Genomic DNA, 19306 nt, shown 5'->3' with positions numbered 1-19306 from the left:
AAAATTCTCTTTAAGCCAAAACATTCCACAATTGAAAAGGAATTTAAAATTTAATTACAAGTCAGAACCTCTATTGCTCCAGAAATGTTACTTCTGGAAGTCTTAGCAGCAGCTTCCCGGCACAACTGTTGCAGCAGGAGCTTTCACAGCCATTGCTTCAGGGAAGGAGTTGAAACCTCGCATAACAAGATGGTTATGGCATATGCACTAATTAAAAATATACTGGATTAATAATAGAACATAAAAGTGCTACTGCAAGGAATAGTCTGATTATATACAACAAGCTTAGGCACCTTATTGCACATTTAAGTTGCATACTGTATTAGCATCCTGGTTTGCCACTGAAACCCAGCATTTCTAAAGATTTGGCAGTTAGCAGCAGGGAAAGATGAGAATCAGATCCATCAGAATTCTGAGACAACTTTTCTGATTTGGTTTAGTGGTTTGCAAGATTTCCAACTCAAATTACACCTAGAAGTGCATACCCAAGGAGAAATACATACAAAAATGTATTTTCCGATTTAAAACATGTTTGTAAAACATAAAGACAGATGGATGCATGCAAACAAATGCATTAGAAAATAAGGTATACAAAAATACAGTGATTTGTGCAAATATTTTCTGCCAAATTTGTAAAAACTGGGGCCAAATTTGCAGTCCAAAATAAAAAAAATTCAGCGAACCAAATTGATAATAATAATCAGAACATAAATAAGACACGAATGCTTATTCATTCTTTCCCCCATTTAAAAAAAAAAATCAGAACTGGCATAGCTGGGAGATTTTCAGTACAAAGGGACAGTTTGTTTCCTGTTTACAGAACATTCAGAACTGAGTCCCACACTTTCAAATGGCACAGGTATAGATTCAACACAAAAGCTGTATGTAAAATATATTACATGAACACATAAAATAGGATCTTGTGTATGCATGGCCTTAATGATGGCTGAAATTATACAATCGTTTTTTTTATTCAATGGGAATTCTTCAGTGCTTGCAGCACTGTAGTCTGACCCCTCCTAAGCATCCTAATGAGAGAAACAGGAATATCAGATTTTCATAAATAAAAAGTCTGCTTTTTAATGCATTGTGACTTTTTCCTTGCAGATTCTCTTAATACAAAGGAAAATACTATACAGAACAATTAGACCACTGTTGCCACCTAGAGAGAATTATGGATAGCACAACATGACTTATCTGTTGTGCAGAATCAAGATACAGTCCTAAAGAGTAACTTACTGAACATTATTCTTTCCTATCATTTGACTGAAGCCTATGTTGCTGACAGCAAACTCAACTCTTTGAAGTACAAAGACTTATCGAGCTAGATAGAGTATCGTGTGGAATATGTTGTTGTTTATTCGTTTAGCCGCTTCCGACTCTTCGTGACTTCATGGACCAGCCCACGCCAGAGCTTCCTGTCAGTCGTCAACACCCCCAGCTCCCCCAGGGACGGGTCTGTCACCTCTACAATATCATCCATCCACCTTGCCCTTGGTAGGCCCCTCGTCCTTTTGCCTTCCACTCTCCCTAGCATCAGCACCTTCTCCAGGGTGTCCTGTCTTCTCATTATGTGGCCAAAGTATTTCAGTTTGGCCTTTAATATCATTCCCTCAAGTGAGCAGTCTGGCTTTATTTCCTGGAGGATGGACTGGTTGGATCTTCTGGCAGTCCAAGGCACTCTCAGAATTTCCTCCAACACCACAGTTCAAAAGCATCAATCTTCCTTCTCTCAGCCTTCCTTATGGTCCAGCTCTCGCAGCCATATGTTACTATGGGGAACACCATTGCTTTAACTGTGCAGACCTTTGTTGTCAGTGTGATGTCTCTGCTCTTAACTATTTTATCGAGATTTGGCATTGCTCTTCTCCCAAGGATTAAGCGTCTTCTGATTTCCTGACTGCAGTCAGCATCTGCAGTAATCTTCGCACCTAGAAATACAAAGTCTTTCACTGCTTCTACATTTTCTCCCTCTATTTGCCAGTTATCGATCAAGCTGGTTGCCATAATCTTGGTTTTTTTGAGGTTTAGCTGCAAACCAGCTTTTGCACTCTCTTCTTTCACTTTCATCATATGGCTCCTCAGTTCCTCTTCGCTTTCAGCCATCAAAGTGGTATCATCTGCATATCTGAGATTGTTAATGTTTCTTCCAGCGATTTTAACTCCAGCCTTGGATTCCTCAAGCCCAGCATGTTGCATGATGTGTTCTGCATACAAGTTGAATAGGTAGGGTGAAAGTATACAGCCCTGCCATACTCCTTTCCCAATCTTAAACCAGTCCGTTGTTCCGTGGTCTGTTCTTACTGTTGCTGCTTGGTCGTTACACAGATTCTTCAGGAGGCATACAAGATGACTTGGTATCCCCATACCACTAAGAACTTGCCACAAGTTGTTATGGTCCACACAGTCAAAGGCTTTAGAATAGTCAATAAAACAGAAATAGATGTTTTTCTGAAACTCCCTGGCTTTTTCCATTAGCCAGCGGATATTGGCAATTTGGTCCCTAGTTCCTCTGCCTTTTCTAAACCCAGCTTGTACATCTGGCAATTCTCGCTCCATGAATTGCTGAAGTCTACCTTGCAGGATCTTGAGCATTGCCTTACTGGCATGTGAAATGAGTGCCACCGTTCGATAGTTTGAACATTCTTTAGTGTTTCCCTTTTTTGGTATGGGGATATAAGTTGACTTTTTCCAGTCTGATGGCCATACTTGTATTTTCCAAATTTGCTGGCATATAGCACGCATTACCTTGACAGCATCATCTTGCAAGATTTTGAACAGTTCAGCTGGGATGCCGTCGTCTCCTGCTGCCTTGTTATTAGCAATGCTTCTTAAGGCCCATTCAACCTCACTCTTCAGGATCTCTGGCTCTAGCTCCCTAACCACACCGTCAAAGCTATCCCCAATATTGTTATCCTTCCTATACAGGTCTTCCGTATATTCTTGCCACCTTTTCTTGATCTCTTCTTCTTCTGTTAGGTCCTTGCCATCTTTGTTTTTGATCATACCCATTTTTGCCTGGAATTTACCTCCAATGTTTCTAGTTTTCTGGAAGAGGTCTCTTGTCCTTCCTATTCTATTGTCTTCTTCCACTTCCGCACATTGCTTGTTTAAAAATAATTCCTTATCTCTTCTGACTAACCTCTGGAATTTTGCATTTAATTGGGCATATCTCCCCCTATCGCTGTTGCCCTTTTGCTTTCCTTCTTTCTTGGGCTACTTCTAGTGTCTCAGCAGACAGCCATTTTGCCTTCTTGGTTTTCTCTTTCTTTGGGATGTATTTTGTTGCCGCCTCCCAAACAATGTTGCGAACTTCTGTCCATAGTTCTTCCGGGACCTTATCTACTAAGTCCAGTCCCTTAAATCTATTCTTCACCTCCACTGCATATTCCTTAGGAATATTAGTGAGCTCATATCTAGCTGATCTGTGGGTCTTCCCTAATCTCTTTAGTCTGATCCTAAATTGTGCAAGAAGAAGTTCATGATCTGAACTACAGTCAGCTCCAGGTCTTGTTTTTACCGACTGTATAGATTTCGGCCACCTCTGGCTGCAAAGGATGTAGTCAATCTGATTTCGGTGTTGTCCATCTGGTGAAGTCCATGTATAAAGCCATCTCTTAGGTTGTTGGAAGAGAGTGTTTATTATGCAGAGTGTGTTGTCTTGGCAAAATTCTATCAGCCTATGTCCTGCTTCGTTTTGTTCGCCCAGGCCATGCTTACCTGTAATTCCAGGTGTCATTTGACTGCCCACCTTAGCATTCCAGTCTCCTGTGATGAAAATAACATCTCTTTTAGGCGTGTCATCCAGTAGGTGCTGCAGATCCTCATAGAACTGCTCTACTTCAGCTTCTTCAGCATCTGTGGTTGGGGCGTATATTTGGATCACTGTGATGTTAGATGGCTTGCCCTGAATTCGAACTGAGATCATTCTATCGTTTTTTGGATTGTATCCAAGCACTGCTTTAGCCACTTTACTATTAATTATGAAGGCTACTCCATTTCTTCTGTGGTCCTCTTGCCCACAGTAGTAGATCTGGTGGTCATTTGATGTGAAGTGGCCCATTCCAGTTCACTGACGCCCAAAATGTCTATCTTTAATCTTGACATCTCACCAATAACCACATCCAATTTGCCCTGGCTCATAGATCTTACATTCCCGGCTCCAATGGTGTGTTGATCCTTAGAACATCGGATTCGCCGTTCACCACCAGCACCGTCTGCTGCTATCCGTCCTTTTGGCTTTGAGCTAGCTGCGTCATCATGTCTGGGGCTAGTTGAACTCATCCTCTGTTCCTTCCCAGTAGCATTTTGACCATCTTCTGACCTGGGGGTCTCATCTTCCGATGGTATACCGACATATCTCTGGTTGTACTGATCCATTTAGTTTTCACGGCAAGAATACTGGGGTGGGTTGCCATTACCTTCCCCAGGAAATATACTTGAGCAAATGTCATAGTCTGTTCCCAACACTAGGCACAAATGACAGAAGTCCCCTTTGAAGGAAGTCTTTTGAACTTTAAATCTACACAAAGCTTTCAACCACACAATTCACAGAGGAAGTGATACCTTTCTTTCTAAACGGAAAGCCAAAAATGCCAATTCTCAAGTTTTATCCAAGAAAACATTTTTATAGTTTGCATCCAGACTTTAAATGAACTTCTGCTAGGCTGAATCAGCTAAAGCTCCCAGAATTTCCCAGATTAATTCACTGCAGTTTCCATACAAGCTTTATAGGCTGCTTTATAATTTTGCCCTAACACCTACACGATGCTGCCTGTGAGCGTGCAGAAAATTATGTATTGTGCAAAGTTGATCAGATGGTCCCCATCATACTCAATAAACATATAATAAATTTGTCCTTCCTGTAACAGCCACCATTGAATGGACTAAATCTTGAATTATACACTTTGAATCCAGACGATCACACAATGGTCAACACCCTTTAGATAAAATCAGATCTTATCACAGTGGATGCAACAACAGATGATCCCCCAAAGGCCAAATTCTATGAAATACTGCAGCCACACGTGGTAACTGAAAGTGCTCTGAATCAAAGAAAAATTGAATGGAGAGGTTTTTCCTTTCTTTAGCCATTTCCTTCTTTCCAAAACTCTCCCCAGCTGCACTTCCTTTCTTCCTAAGTTTCTTTCTCTGGCAGTTAAGCAGCTGTGGGCTCCTCCCTCTTTTATCTGATTGTTCCCTAGGCAGCATCTCTCCCCCCCACCATCTCCCAAGGTCATTCCCACATACCATTACAGATAATGATCATGTCATATGGACTGTGACATGGACCATAAGAGGAATAAATGGTAAAAAGCATGAATAAACACATGAAATGAATGAAAGGAGAATAGATATGTTGTGTGTATATGATTCTAGGAGAAATGATGAATGAAGATTGAATTACAAAACAATGTATCACAAATTGAGCAGAAGAAAAAGATCAAGAAATGTATGACTCATGGAAAAATTACTGGACTTTCCATATCAAAACTGGTGTCTCCTGGGAAATTGGAATGGGGTGGTTTCCCCACAAAAAGATAGAACTTCTGAGAAAAATATTAAAAATATACAACTACCAAATATTTTTTTATTTAATGGATAATTTGGAGCTTGTTGATGCATGGGGATATAAAAATGGTGACTCAAAAGAATATACAGTCAGGACCAGAAATATTGGAACAAGGATAACGGTTTTGGCATTTGGCCTCTGTATACCACCACACTGAAGTTGAAAGGAAACATACCCAGATGGGAGCAAAGTCAGGACTTTCAACTGTCATTCAAGGGGTTTGACAAAAGTGGGGCACTAACCATTCAGGAAGTACAGCCAGTGGCATATACACACCCCCATAGTTGGTGGCTCATAAGTAATGGAACGAATGGCTGACAAGCAGCTGCATGACCAGGTGTGGTCTGTTTCCTGGGTACCCCATGACCAATCAAGCAGATAAAAGGCCTGGAGGTGGTTCTGAGTGTAACATTTGCATTTGCTAGCTGTTCACTGGAACTCTTAACATGAGGTCCAAAGAGGTGGAGTGAAGGAGGCCATCATTAGGCTGAGAAAACAAAATAAACCCATCAGAGAGATAGCAAAAACATTGGGAGTGGCCAATACAACAGTTTGAACACCCTGAAAAAGAAGGAATTAACTGGCAAGCTCAGCTACAGCAAAAGGCCTGGAAGACCATGGAAGATAGCTAAAGTGGATGACTGCAGAATTCTGCTCATGGTGAAGAGGAACCCTTTCACAACATCTAGCCAAGTCAAGAAAGCTCTTGAGGAGGTAGGCATGTCATTGTCAACATCTACAGTCAAGAGATGGCTTTATGAATGTAAATACAGAGGCTTCACAACAAGGTGCAAACTACTGGTAATGCTCAAGAACAGAAAGGCCAGATTAGACTTTGCCAGCACACACCTAAAAAAGCCTGCCCAGTTTTGGAATAAGATTCTTTGGACTGATGAAACCACGATTAACTTGCACCAGAATGATAGGAAGAGAAAAGTATGGAGAAGGAAAGGAACAGCTCATGATCCAAAGCATACCACATCATCTGTCAAATATGGTGGAGGCAGTGTTATGGCATGGGCATGTATGGCTGCCAATCGAACTGGGTCACTGGTGCTTCTTGATGACCTGACTGCTGATAAAAGCAGGATGAATTCTGAAGTGTACAGGGCTATACTTTCTGCTCAGATTCAGCCAAATGCTGCCAAACTGATAGGACACCGCTTCATATTGCAGATGGATAATGACCCAAAACATACAGCAAAAGCTACCCAAGGGTTTCTCAAGGCAAAGAAGTGGCATGTTCTTCAATGGCCAAGTCAGTCACCTGATCTCAACCCAACAGAGCATACTTTTCATTTACTGAAGACACGACTGAAGGCAGAAAGACCCACAAACAAGCAGCAGCTGAAGGCAGCTGCAGTAAAAGCCTGGCAAAGCATCTCGACGGAGGAAACTCAGCATTGGGTCATGTCCATGGGTTCCAGACTTCAGGCAGTCATTGACTGCAAAGGATTTTCATCCAGGTATTAAAGGTGATCCTTATGTTTGTCATGACGTTGGTTTGTTCCATTATTTATGAGCCACCAAGGATGGGGGGGGGGCGTATGCCACTGGCCATACTTCCTGAATGGTTAGTGCCCCGCTTTTGTCAAACCCCTTGAATTAACAGCTGAAAGTCCTGACTTCGCTCCCATCTGGGTATGTTTTCTTTCAATTTCAATGTGGTGGTGTACAGAGGCCAAATGCCAAGTTATCCTTGTTCCAATATTTCTGGTCCTGACTGTACTTATTTTTCTGAAAGGCACAGATCTTTTTCAAGAATAGATATGATTTGGATTTCTAAGACTTTGGCTATTAATGTTTATAAAGTGGAGACATTACCAAAGACTTTCACAGATCACAATCCAGTGACTTTAACTTTTAAAAGGAAAAATGGCTGTTTTAGGTGGAGATTGAATGAGATGTTGTTACAAAAGGAAACAGCAGTGGAAGATTGCAAAAAGAAGTTAAAAGAATTATTTGAGAATAATCTTAATAAAGGCACAGAAGTAAGAATGGTTTGGGATGCAAGTAAAGCTTTTGTAAGAGGATATTTCATACAATATAATAGTGAATCTAAAAAGAAAAGGCAAGAGAAAATACAAATAATTTTGGATGAGATAAAAAAGGAAGAAGAATTTTAAAAATCCCCAGGAATGTCAACTATTACTCATCAAATTAAGCTTTTACAGAGACAACTATCTATGTTAACAGTGAAAAAGATGGAGATTAAGATGAATAATGTAAAATAAATAAATTTTGAATTTGCAAATAAGCCAGGGAAATGGTTGGCATGGAAGTTGGAAAAAGAAAAAGGAAGTGATAATAAAGTTACAAGAGGGAAACACTGTAATAACAGATAATGCAAATATGCAAAAAGTGTTTCATCAGTATTATTCTATTTTATAGAAAGGTCAAGAAATTTCCTCAGAAAAAATAGATGAATATTTACATAAGCAGAATTTACAAAACATTACGAAGAATCAGAGACAAATTTTGAATGGACCTATAACAATAATGGAACTGCATGAAGCTATTAAAAAGACTAAAACAGGAAAGGCACCTGGTCCAGATGGGCTGCCAGCTTCATACTATAAATGTTTTGAGGATGAGGTTTTACAACCTTTACACCAAACGATAAATATTGTTTCACAGAATGGAAAGATTCCTGATAGCTAGAAAGAGGCTAATACAGCATTGATACCTAAAGAGGCTCAAGATTTGACTTTAACAAGAAATTATGGTCCAATAACTTTATTGAATAATGATTATAAATTGTTTACCATGATTTTGGCTGAAAGGCTGAAAATAATTTTACAGGACTTTATTCATGAAGATCAATGCAGGTTTTTATCTAAAAGAAAATTATGAGATAATATTAGAAATGTTTTGGATATTTTGTAGTATTCAGAGCAACATAATGAAAAACAAGCTGCATTAATATTCTTAGATGCAGAGAAGGCCTTTAATAATTTGAATTGGATTTTCACGTTTAGAGTTCTGGAATATATGAATCATGAAGATAATTTTATTAAAAGAGAAAGATCGATTTATACATCACAGAAAGCATAAATAATTGTTAATGGATAACTAACACAACCTTGTGAGATTCAAAAAGGGACAAGACTGTTGGAATCATCAGGGGTCAACTCAGCATTGTCTCATAAGCATAAGGGGGGGTCTCTCTAGTAAATACATCTCTGTTGTGTTTGTGGGATGTCATGTGGGTCACCTGATTTCCACTTCCTCCTCCTTCTTGGGTTTGGGGATTAACAGTCTCCATTACCTCGTAGGCAGACATGTAAGCAGGAAGAGCTGCAGAATACAGCTTTCCCCTTTTTTCATCATCCAGTGATGATTAAGTGCTTTCTACTATGAACCTACCTGCATCCAGATCTACTAAATAAAAGTAAGCTATCTCTATTTTTCTTCATCTAACTACTATGTGAAGACTGAATTTATTTCTGAATGTAATTAAGCTTAACATGCTTAATTCTCTTTCTCTCTCTCTCTCTCTCTCTCTCTCTCTTTTTTGGTTCACGCTTCTACTCTGCAAGATTGCTGTTAGCTGCTTGGAGTTCTTTTATTAACATTTAAAAACTCCATCAAAGACAAGGATGCCCATTATCTCTACTCTTGTTCTTTTTAGTTCTTGAGGTACTGAATAGGGATGTAAGACAAGATGAGAAAATCATGGGAGTTAAGATCAAAAAAGAAACTTGTACGTTAAGGGCATTTGCCAGATCCACTAGAGGGAGTAGAAACATGAATGAGAAAATTAAAGGATTTTGGTATGTTAGCAGATTTTAAGATTAACACTCAGAAGACGAAGATATTTTAAAAAATATGAAATTAGAAGATCAAATAAAACTGATAGAGAAAACTGGTTTTAAGATTGAGAAAAAAGTAAAATACTTGGGTATTATTATTTCAAAATAAGAAATGTTAAGACATGGAATGAAATTAAGAAGGACATGTTAAGATGGGAGAAATTAAAATGGTCACTGTTAGAAAGAATTTCTGTGATAAAAATGAATGTTTCGCCTAGAATGATGTTTTTGTTTCACATAAGTTAGAAAAAAGTCACGGAAGACTATTTCAATATATGATTACTGCAGCAAGACAACTATATGCACACAGATGGAAAGATTCAGCACTACCCACCATGGAGGAATGGTTGGTGAAATTGACAGAATTTGCTGAAATAGCTCCACTACCTTGTTTGGTTAGAAAAAAGACAAAAAGTACATTTATTGGTGACTGGAAACCCCTTATGGATTTTTTGCATGAAAAAAATGAACTTGTGATTTATGGCTTTGATGATTAGACAGGACAGATTATCGAAAGAAGAGAGTCATGGTGTAACTTTAGAGAAGTTAAAATATTATTGTACTTATAACTGCTGTAAAGAATATCGGAAGCAACTTCTTTATACCTTTATATTTTTCTTTATATCTTGTTCTTTATTTCTACTTTCTTTTATTCTCTTTTCTTATTGCACTTTTAGCTTTTTCTGTTCTTTCTTTCTTTCTTTTTCTCATTTTCCCTGTTCTAATTCAGTTTGTAGTAGTTATTATTCTTAAAAATTTTAATAAGAATTATATATATAAATAAATAAATAAATAAATGCAAGAATAGAACTATATGGAGTCCTTTTTTCTCTCTCATTTTAAGTCTTTAATTCTTCTGGCTTAGTATTTCTTAATACTTTTCTGTACTTTGCATGATGTTGCTTATCTCAAATACACATACTATATGTCTGTATGTACATATATAATGCAAATGATACTATAGCTCAAGACTTCATTATATTCTTCATAGCATCTCTTTGATTCACTCTTTTAATTAGACTCCAAATCAGTAACATATTGTAGCCTCAGGGCCAGTTTGTCTAAATTTCATACATTTGAAACCGCACGACTTTGTTCAAAAATAGACGAGCCAATTAAAGCACATAAGCTCCTAGGATTTAAATCGTATCAGTGGTTTTGTAATAGCAATGCAACAGCACATTGGATACCTGAACCCAATTTTCCATAGAAGATTAAAATCTAATAATACATACAGAACACATTTTTAACAATCTATTCAAAAACTAACATGACAGTAGTCATGCATTTTTTCCAACTCCAAATACTGTCACTTGTCAGGTGCTTGAGAAATACACTTGTAAGTGCTGAAACAGACAGAAGATTACAGTTACCAATTAATTACGAGACTGAAAAAGGAATTTGTGTGAGATAGGAGAGTTAGCATATTTCTAACCTCCTAGCTGTGGTTAAGAGATAAGCGATGTTGAAATAAGACCTTTAAAAACTAAATTATCGACTTCCAGTGGGGACATGGCCAACTGAACAGCTGTGCCCACGGGCTCCACGGACAGAACTGACAACGTGGGGATTTTTTGGGCTCAGGCAGGCTTTTTCCTGAAGCCCAGAAGTGTTTTCATGATTCAAGAATGCTTGGAATCATCCCATCTGCCCTCCAGAACAGCGACTTGCAGCCAGAGAATCGCAAACAGTGTTCGCGCCAATCACGTGAGAGCCACCAGGAGACTGGGACATCATCATTTCCAAGCTGCACTGTAGCCTTAAAGAGACACTAAGTTGAGCCATCCCATTTCTAAATCACCCAATTTATATATATATATTTTAAGTTTATGTACCCTAAGTGTCAGGATTTATAGCAAAGAACCATGCTGAGACTGGAAGATCAAGCTCTATTGTTTATTGTTCTACTCTACAAGACAAAATCCTGCTAAATTGAAAAGGCACTAGCAAATCCTACTATAAAACCCCAGAAAGCTAAGGCGGTTCTCTTCTGGTCCTCTTGATTGGAAATCGAAGAGATTCAGTACTGCGCGTGCACTTTTCCCCTTGGAGAGGGTCCCCTTCCTCCTCACCTGCAATCTCCATAACACTAAGAGAGGCTTTCTACAGCAAGAAGTAGTATTTTCTCTTGGTGCTTATCGTTATTTTGGGGATTAATTTTTTTATTATTTTTAAAGTTTTGGCTTGTTTCCCATTTAAATATTAAGGAGGATTGAGAATATTGTTACCTCCCTGCTATTATTTCTGTACTGAATTTGTAAAATTTAATATTTTCCTACACGTTGAATCTGCTGTTTTGAATCTTCAGCTTTCTGTTGCCCCTTGCCTTGGTAGCTGCCTGTTAGCATACTTATTCTTGTGTCAACTTCTTTCAGAAATTTTCCATTAACTCATTAATTCCTACTTTCACCATTCAAGTATCTATGGGGCACCATAATTTACTGCCTGAAACATGGAGGATCTCAAGCAGATTTTCTCAGAGTTCCGTTGTGAGCTTAAACAGAGTTTCAAAGAGATTCTTTTTGATTCCTGTCAAGCTATTATGCAAGATATTTGGGACATTGCAGAAAACATCAGTTTTAAAATGTTTCAACTGGCTGGGGATGCTGTGGAAGAGGCTGAGGAGCTGAACACTGATAGAAATGTTTCTACTGACAGCGTGAACGAAGCTTTTGCTGACGATGACCAAACTGTGGAGCTGAAGGAATTAAAGGGACAGTTTGAATTGCAAACCATAAAAAGAATTGTTTTTCTGACAAAAAGTTATGGGAAGGAGGAGGTTTTTTGCTGAGTTTTTAAGGAGGGCAGTTGGGCTCTTTGATTTTTCTGTGAAAAATGCCTTGTATGTATTGTGGAGATCTGTGAATGCTTTGGTCTATTTTGAAGTGGGGTAAGATTTGAGAATGCTTATCTAGATTGCTTTTAAGGCTTGTTTGACTTCCTATTCTTTTTTAATGATTTAGATTTAGATTAATAAGATATAAACAATTAATGCTGCTTTTAGGTTTAATAGAATTAAGATTGTTATAATTGGATTATTAATTATAAGAGTAGATAATTTACATATTTTTTAGTTTGATTTTTTAATGTAGTGGACAGAAGTGTATAGAATAGTGGTAGGAAGGAAATAATTAAATAAAGGTTGTTTTGAGGGGAAGTTAATTAAGGGGTTTATATATTTCTTTTTCTTTTAATATAAGGGGAAGAAGCGATCATATTTAGTGATTTTTTTATAATGTGCTAATGGAATTATTTATAGAAATGTGAATTTGGTTTTATATAGAGTAAGGGATTGATTATGGAAATTGTTGTATATTCTTGCTGTTAAAAGTCAGAAGTCACCTCTTTATGTAATCTCTAAAAATCTTTTTTCATCTTGTGTTTTCTCACTTTAGTTTTTTTTTCTTTTTTGTAGTTTTTATCTTTGTTCTAAACTTAATAAAATTCTTATTAAAAAAAATCTACATTAGTACGTTGAAGGATTTCTACACATGCTGCATACAACAAACATTGGGATATGCAGATTCTAAATATTATCGAATGCAGATTCCATCAAACAAGAACAGCCAGGTTACCAGTCTGCATTGGCAAGAAGGATCCAGAGCTGGCTTAAAAACCATTCTCAGAGACTATTCATCAACAGCTCATCAAACTGAAGTATCAAGTGGGGTGCAAAAGGGCCTAATACTCTCCAACATTTTTATTAATGACTTTTTAAAATTAATTAAAGTGGAGGGAATTCAATGTCCCGATGACAGCAAATTAAGACAGCCTGAGGCCTGAAAAAAATATTTCAAGCATTCCTCCAGGGTCAAAAAAGTTGAGAAAGGCTGCTCTAGAAGATCAAAACAAATTCAAAACTATGTTGATACATTAAAGTTGGACTGAAAGTAACAGAATAAAATGTAACAAACACAAATGCGAAGTTCTTCACTTAAGAAAAAGTAAATTTTTCTTAAGTGAAGAATAGGGAGGGTGAAAAATGAAAGTGGAAAGGATCTTGGAATAGTAACTGATCACAAGTTGAATATGAGTCAGCATGGCTGCTAAAAAAGCAAGTGCAATTTTAAGCTGCTGCAAAAGAAATCTTATTTCCAAGTTAAAGAAAGCAATAACTGCATTATATTCTGCATGTCCAAACCCCATTTTGAGTACAATGCAATGCAAGAACAATAAGGATGTTCACGGAATTAGAAATTAAGTTTTATGAGGAGAGACTGAAGGAACTGGGTCTTAAGAGACAAGGGGGCAGATTCTGAAAGAATATGAGGAATATTTCCTGATGATAAAAGCAGTTTGACAATGAAACCTTTCAATGAAGGAGGTGGTGTTCTCCATCACTAGATGTATTAAACAGAGACTGAGCCATATACTGAGGATGGTCTACTTCACTATCATAGAGTTGGATTTGATGGCCTAAATGGCCTCTTCAGAGCATCTAATTCTGTGACTCTGCAAATATTACTTCTGTAGCACCACTAATTTTTAGTATTAGAAGATATGAAATCTTCTAATACTAAAAATTAGTGGTGCTCTTTCTTTCAAAGAGGAAATGGATGAAAAAAGTGTGATAATGTGTTACTGGTGTTCTATACTTCATAGAGCAGTCAGAATGAAACTATGAATGTCTGTAGACAAAGTGAAACTAATACAAGGAAGATATACTGATGTTGATTAGAGAAGAAGCAAAAGAGCAAGGAGTGAATGGATGGGATAATGTCCCAAATACTCTGCTCCTCTTAAGACTTGGTGGGAAAGGACATTTAAAAAATCCTACAATAATACAAAAATACTCAGAAACAAGGGAATGATGACTTACACCGATGCACATGCACAAAGAGAAAACACATACATAGTACTTGCCAGTAGTAGCATATGTTATTGTCTGGCATGGAATTTTTGAGCTTGCAACAGAATTCTCTTTTGTTAATACCTTTGGATGATTGTAAGAAATGAATGAATAACTGAATTTCCATTGGACATACAGAAAAAGGGGTCTAGAAACTCGAAGGAAGTGGAATTAGAGGCAGAAAGAACGTTGCAAACAGGATGATGGAAGAGCAGGAAACGATGTGACTGTATTAGAGAAGGAGTCTGTGACAGAGAACAGTATCAGAGGAGTAGAATGAGTGTTTTGGAGTTTAGTTGTGGGCTTTTGAAGAGTTGAGACACAGAGAACACAAAAGTGTTTTTAATCTTTACAGGGATGATACCCAGATTTAGTTCTCTTTTCCATCCTCATCAAATATATCAGCATGTATGGTAAGCTGCTGCTTGGACTGGATCGTGATCTGGATAAGCCTCAACAGACCAAAACTGAATCCAGGCAAGTCTGAAGATTTGGTTGCTGACAATCAATCTATCAGATTGGGGGGTTCTGGGGGGAATGTCACATGCCCCCAAAAGAGCAGGTGCACAGTCTGGGGGTGCTTCTTGACCCAAAACTGCCCCTAAGTGCTCAGGCAAGTGCAGCTGGGAGGACTCCCTTCTTTCAGCTACACAACTTACCAACTTTGCCCCTGCCTAGATAGGGCTAACCTGGTTTCCATGATCCATGAGCTGATTACCTCCTAAATACATGCAGATGCCTTGAATGCAGGTTTTTGTCTGGTGTTCCCTCTTGGGAATGCATGAAGCTTATCTTGTTTCAGCTGCACTGGCTTCCTGCTGCTTTCTGAGCCAATTTCAAAGTCCTTCTTTTAATACATAAAATTCTTTTATAGCTTGGGTCCTGCCTACTTAAAGCAATGATTTGCCTAGTATGTCATCAGCCAAGATCTCACTTTGTCTTCTCTTGGTCTATTATGAGTGCCACCCAGATAGGAGGCCTGCTAGAAACAACCAGGAGCAGGGCTTCTCAGTGGCAGCATCTGGTTTGTGGAATTTCCTCACTGCTCAATTTCAAGTAACTGATATTTGGAGTTGGTTAAAGTATTTATTGTTATACTGTAAAGCATTGTTGGCTGGCTTCCCAGGAACATGCAAGTATAAATCTGACAATAAATAAATTAATATGCATTGCAGCAACAGATTCCTGTAGCAGCAGCACTACTGGTTGATAAAAAAAGGGGACCATTCTAGCACCTCCTATTTCTCCCACAGTAACAAGCTGCTATAAATACCACAGATATTGTACCACGCTGTCTGATATGTACCTACTGACAACAATTGCATTTTGGAAAGCTACAGCCCCTGAAAGAGAAAGAGGCTGCATTACATATCCTGACCAATTATATTCCAGAAATGTATACCAAAACGTAAGAAAAAGGCCCAAACTCACTATATTTCAGTAACTCCATACATTTATCAGAAAGCTGTATTCCAGAAAATGATATCAAGGCAAAGTCAGTAAGAAAAAGCCCAACATCACTATATTGCAGTAATGTTGACATCAGTGCAGCATGTTTGCAGGCTTTCACCAGGAAAAGGATTCCATTTCAAAAAAGAAGAAACCAAGAGAAATGTGGCTGCTCCTTCAGAGGAGGCAGATTCTCACTAAATTGTAATGAAAATAAAATTCAACTTATGCTACTTAAGACAATTAGTTAAGGTTATGCACTGACCAAGTTAACCAATGACACAGCATACCCAGTAAATAACAGTTCAACAGCAATTAATTATCTTTCCACAACCAATGCAAAATCTCAGTAGTCAAAGTAAACTTTTTCCTTTCCTACTTCTATTTATGGCTGGCATGTATCTGTTTGCATCAAAATGTTATTTAAAAACCCAAAGATGCCTGTTCCTGTTCCACATTCAGCAATAACTGAAGCTCTCATATGTTTTACCCACAAATATAATTAAAGGCAAAATCATTATTTTAGGATACTGTAATCATCCTTTGCAGCTTATTCTAGAATAACCACCTTCTAAATGGATACTTGGAACTTTGCCGCTATTTAAACTTTACACCTCTTGACTTAGCTATATTTTGCATCGAGTGGTCAATGGAAATGTCTTTATAGTCAACATTTCATGGTTGCATAATACACATTTTCCTTGTAAAAGGCCTTCTGCAAAAATAGCTCCTGAGTAAAACAGCTCTTTGGTTGAGCATATGTTTTGCAAGTATAAGGATCCTGTTCATCCTGCTATAGTTGCAATCCAATTGTCCAATAAGCAACATTCATTGCTTTCGTAATAAACATTTTAATTTGCAACAGGTTTTAAGCAGAAACAGTCCCTTGGTGTCTGGCTCTACCATTAGACAGACTGAGGCAGCTGCCTTGGCAGGATACAGTGGAGTAAAAGTGGCAGCAGTGCATTGGAGGACAGACTGTGTCACATCTCCTGCTCTGGAAAGTAGCCTGCCACTCGCTGTGCACAAGAAGATGCTTTCTTGTTGCTAGGCTCAACTGCTTATTCAGTCTGCTTCTATTCTATGTGGGAAATATACAGCATACCAAAGGGAGAGCTTATTCCCTCTGTCAACAAAATTTTTGTTCAGCCCTGCCTGGTAGAGCACATATTTTGTTTTGGTTTTTGCTGCCTTTGAGTCATCCTTGACTCCTGGCGACTGCCTGGACAAGTTACACTGCAGTTTTCTTAGCAGCATTTTCTGAATTGTTTTGCCCTTTCTTCTTCCTGAGTGTGTGTGTAACTGGCCCAAAATCACCCAGCTGGCTTTATGTCTAAGGTAGGATTAGAACTCAGGGTCTCTCTGGTGCCTTAACCTCTATACCAAAGGCTTTATATACAATCCCAATCTCAATTTCTGGCCTTTTCAGAAAGGGGCTTGGGAGTCTAGCTGTTGGGAAAGAAGGTTTATACATTCCTTGGTGTGAGGAGATCTCCAATTCATTGGAAGCAGAGCCTGTCAAGGTTTAGTCCAAGAACCAAATTCTAGTGTACATCTTTTAGATGTGAAACATCTGGCAAACCATCTTCCTCTCTTTTTTATCGCTGATCAAATACAACCACTTCTTACACATCCTTGTTTCCATCATTTGCAATGTCCTGTGTAGCAAACCCCTACATCTGGTATGGTTCAATTATGCCTCCTAAGCCATCTGGCAAGTTCATTTATTGAATTAATTAACAATATTTATAAGCTGCTCCAAGCCATGCAGAGTCTGGGCAACATACACTACTTCACAATTTTAAAAAATCAGCTAACTATGACAGTCACCCAAACAAAACTAAAGGCCAAAAGTTTGCTGGAACTGTACCGATGTTTCCTAAAAGCAAGGAGGATTGGGGCTACCCATACTTCTGGGCTAAGGTATTCCATACATTAGGGCCCACCACGAAGAAGATGTATCACCTATTCCATGTTTCATGAACCTTGAAAAGAAGGGAGATCCTCAACAGAACATCCCTAAATGTCCAAACTCAGAACAGAAGGTTCTATTTTCACATGGTGTTTCCAGATATAATCCAGTACTACATTAATGGCTCATCTTTCTTTACCTTATAAATATGACTGCCTAGCAGAATCCCTTTTAGTACAATAGATCAGGGGGGTTCAAACTTTTTCAGGCTGCGGATTCTGTCAGTTAAAAAAAGAAATCCCAGAACAGCTGATTAAGAGACAAAGCTCTAGTGATTTAAAAAAAAAAATGACCTGAGTAAAAGGGGGGCTGCCCTTAGTCTCTCAAGGAACCCCATCAAGTTCTCAACTTCCATCCTGCCCCATCATAGCCATTTTCATAATTGTATGATGGAATATATATGCTCTTGTTGGAGAAGACTGAGTAAAAATAAGAGCTGAGGGTTTTTGTTTTGTCCTGTTTTGTTCTGTTTTTGTGACTTCAAGTCAGCCTTGACTTCTGGCAAGTCCCTAAGGCAGGACTAGAACTCATGGTCTGTTACTAGCCTGATGCTTTAATCACTACACCAAACTGGGTCAAGAACTGAGTTGTTGTTTATTCGTTCAGTCACTTCCGACTCTTCGTGACTTCATGGACCAGCCCACGCCAGAGCTTCCTGTCGGTCGTCAACACCCCCAGCTCCCCCAGGGACGAGTCCGTCACCTCTAGAATATCATCCATTCATCTTGCCCTTGGTCGGCCCCTCTTCCTTTTGCCCTCTGCTCTCCCTAGCATCAGCATCTTCTCCAGGCTGTCCTGTCTTCTCATTATGTGACCAAAGTATTTCAGTTTTGCCTTTAATATCATTCCCTCAAGTGAGCAGTCTGGCTTGATTTCCTGGAGGATGGACTGGTTTGATCTTCTTGCAGTCCAAGGCACTCTCAGAATTTCCTCCAACACCACAGTTCAAAAGCATCAATCTTCCTTCTCTCAGCCTTCCTTATGGTCCAGCTCTCGCAGCCATATGTTACTACGGGGAACACCATTGCTTTAACTATGCGGACCTTTGTTGTCAGCATGATGTATCTGCTCTTAACTATTTTATCGAGATTTGGCATTGCTCTTCTCCCAAGGATTAAGCGTCTTCTGATTGCCTGACTGCAGTCAGCATCTGCAGTAATCTTCGCACCTAGAAATACAAAGTCTTTCACTGCTTCTACATTTTCCCTCTATTTGCCAGTTCTCAATCAAGCTGGTTGCCATAATCTTAGTTTTTTTGAGGTTTAGCTGCAAGCCAGCTTTTGCACTTTCTTCTTTCACCTTCGTCATGAGGCTCCTCAATTCCTCCTCGCTTTCAGCCATCAAAGTGGTATCATCTGCATATCTGAGATTGTTAATGTTTCTTCCAGCAATTTTAACTCCAGCCTTGGATTCCTCAAGCCCAGCATGTTGCATGATGTGTTCTGCATACAAGTTGAATAGGCAGGGTGAGAGGATACAGCCCTGCCATACTCCTTTCCCAATCTTAAACCAGTCCATTGTTCCATGGTCTGTTCTTACTGTTGCTACTTGGTTGTTATACAGATTTCTCAGGAGGCATACAAGATGACTTGGTATCCCCATTCCGCTAAGAACTTGCCACAATTTGTTATGGTCCACACAGTCAAAGGCTT

The 19306-nt window shown here is 38.7% G+C and overlaps 1 protein-coding gene across 6 annotated transcripts in view; it reads right to left on the bottom strand.

Moving 5' to 3' along the window:
* The window catches only part of INPP4A (inositol polyphosphate-4-phosphatase type I A), a 122889-nt gene that overhangs the window by 79515 nt on the left and 24068 nt on the right, over positions 1-19306 (bottom strand). The gene's annotated exons all lie outside the window — the stretch shown is intronic.

The sequence above is a fragment of the Candoia aspera genome, chromosome 5 (genome assembly GCF_035149785.1).
Source record: "Candoia aspera isolate rCanAsp1 chromosome 5, rCanAsp1.hap2, whole genome shotgun sequence".
Classification (NCBI taxonomy): Eukaryota; Metazoa; Chordata; class Lepidosauria; order Squamata; family Boidae; genus Candoia; species Candoia aspera.
Note: the sequence above shows the minus strand (reverse complement) of the source record. Positions and strands in the feature narration are given on the sequence as shown.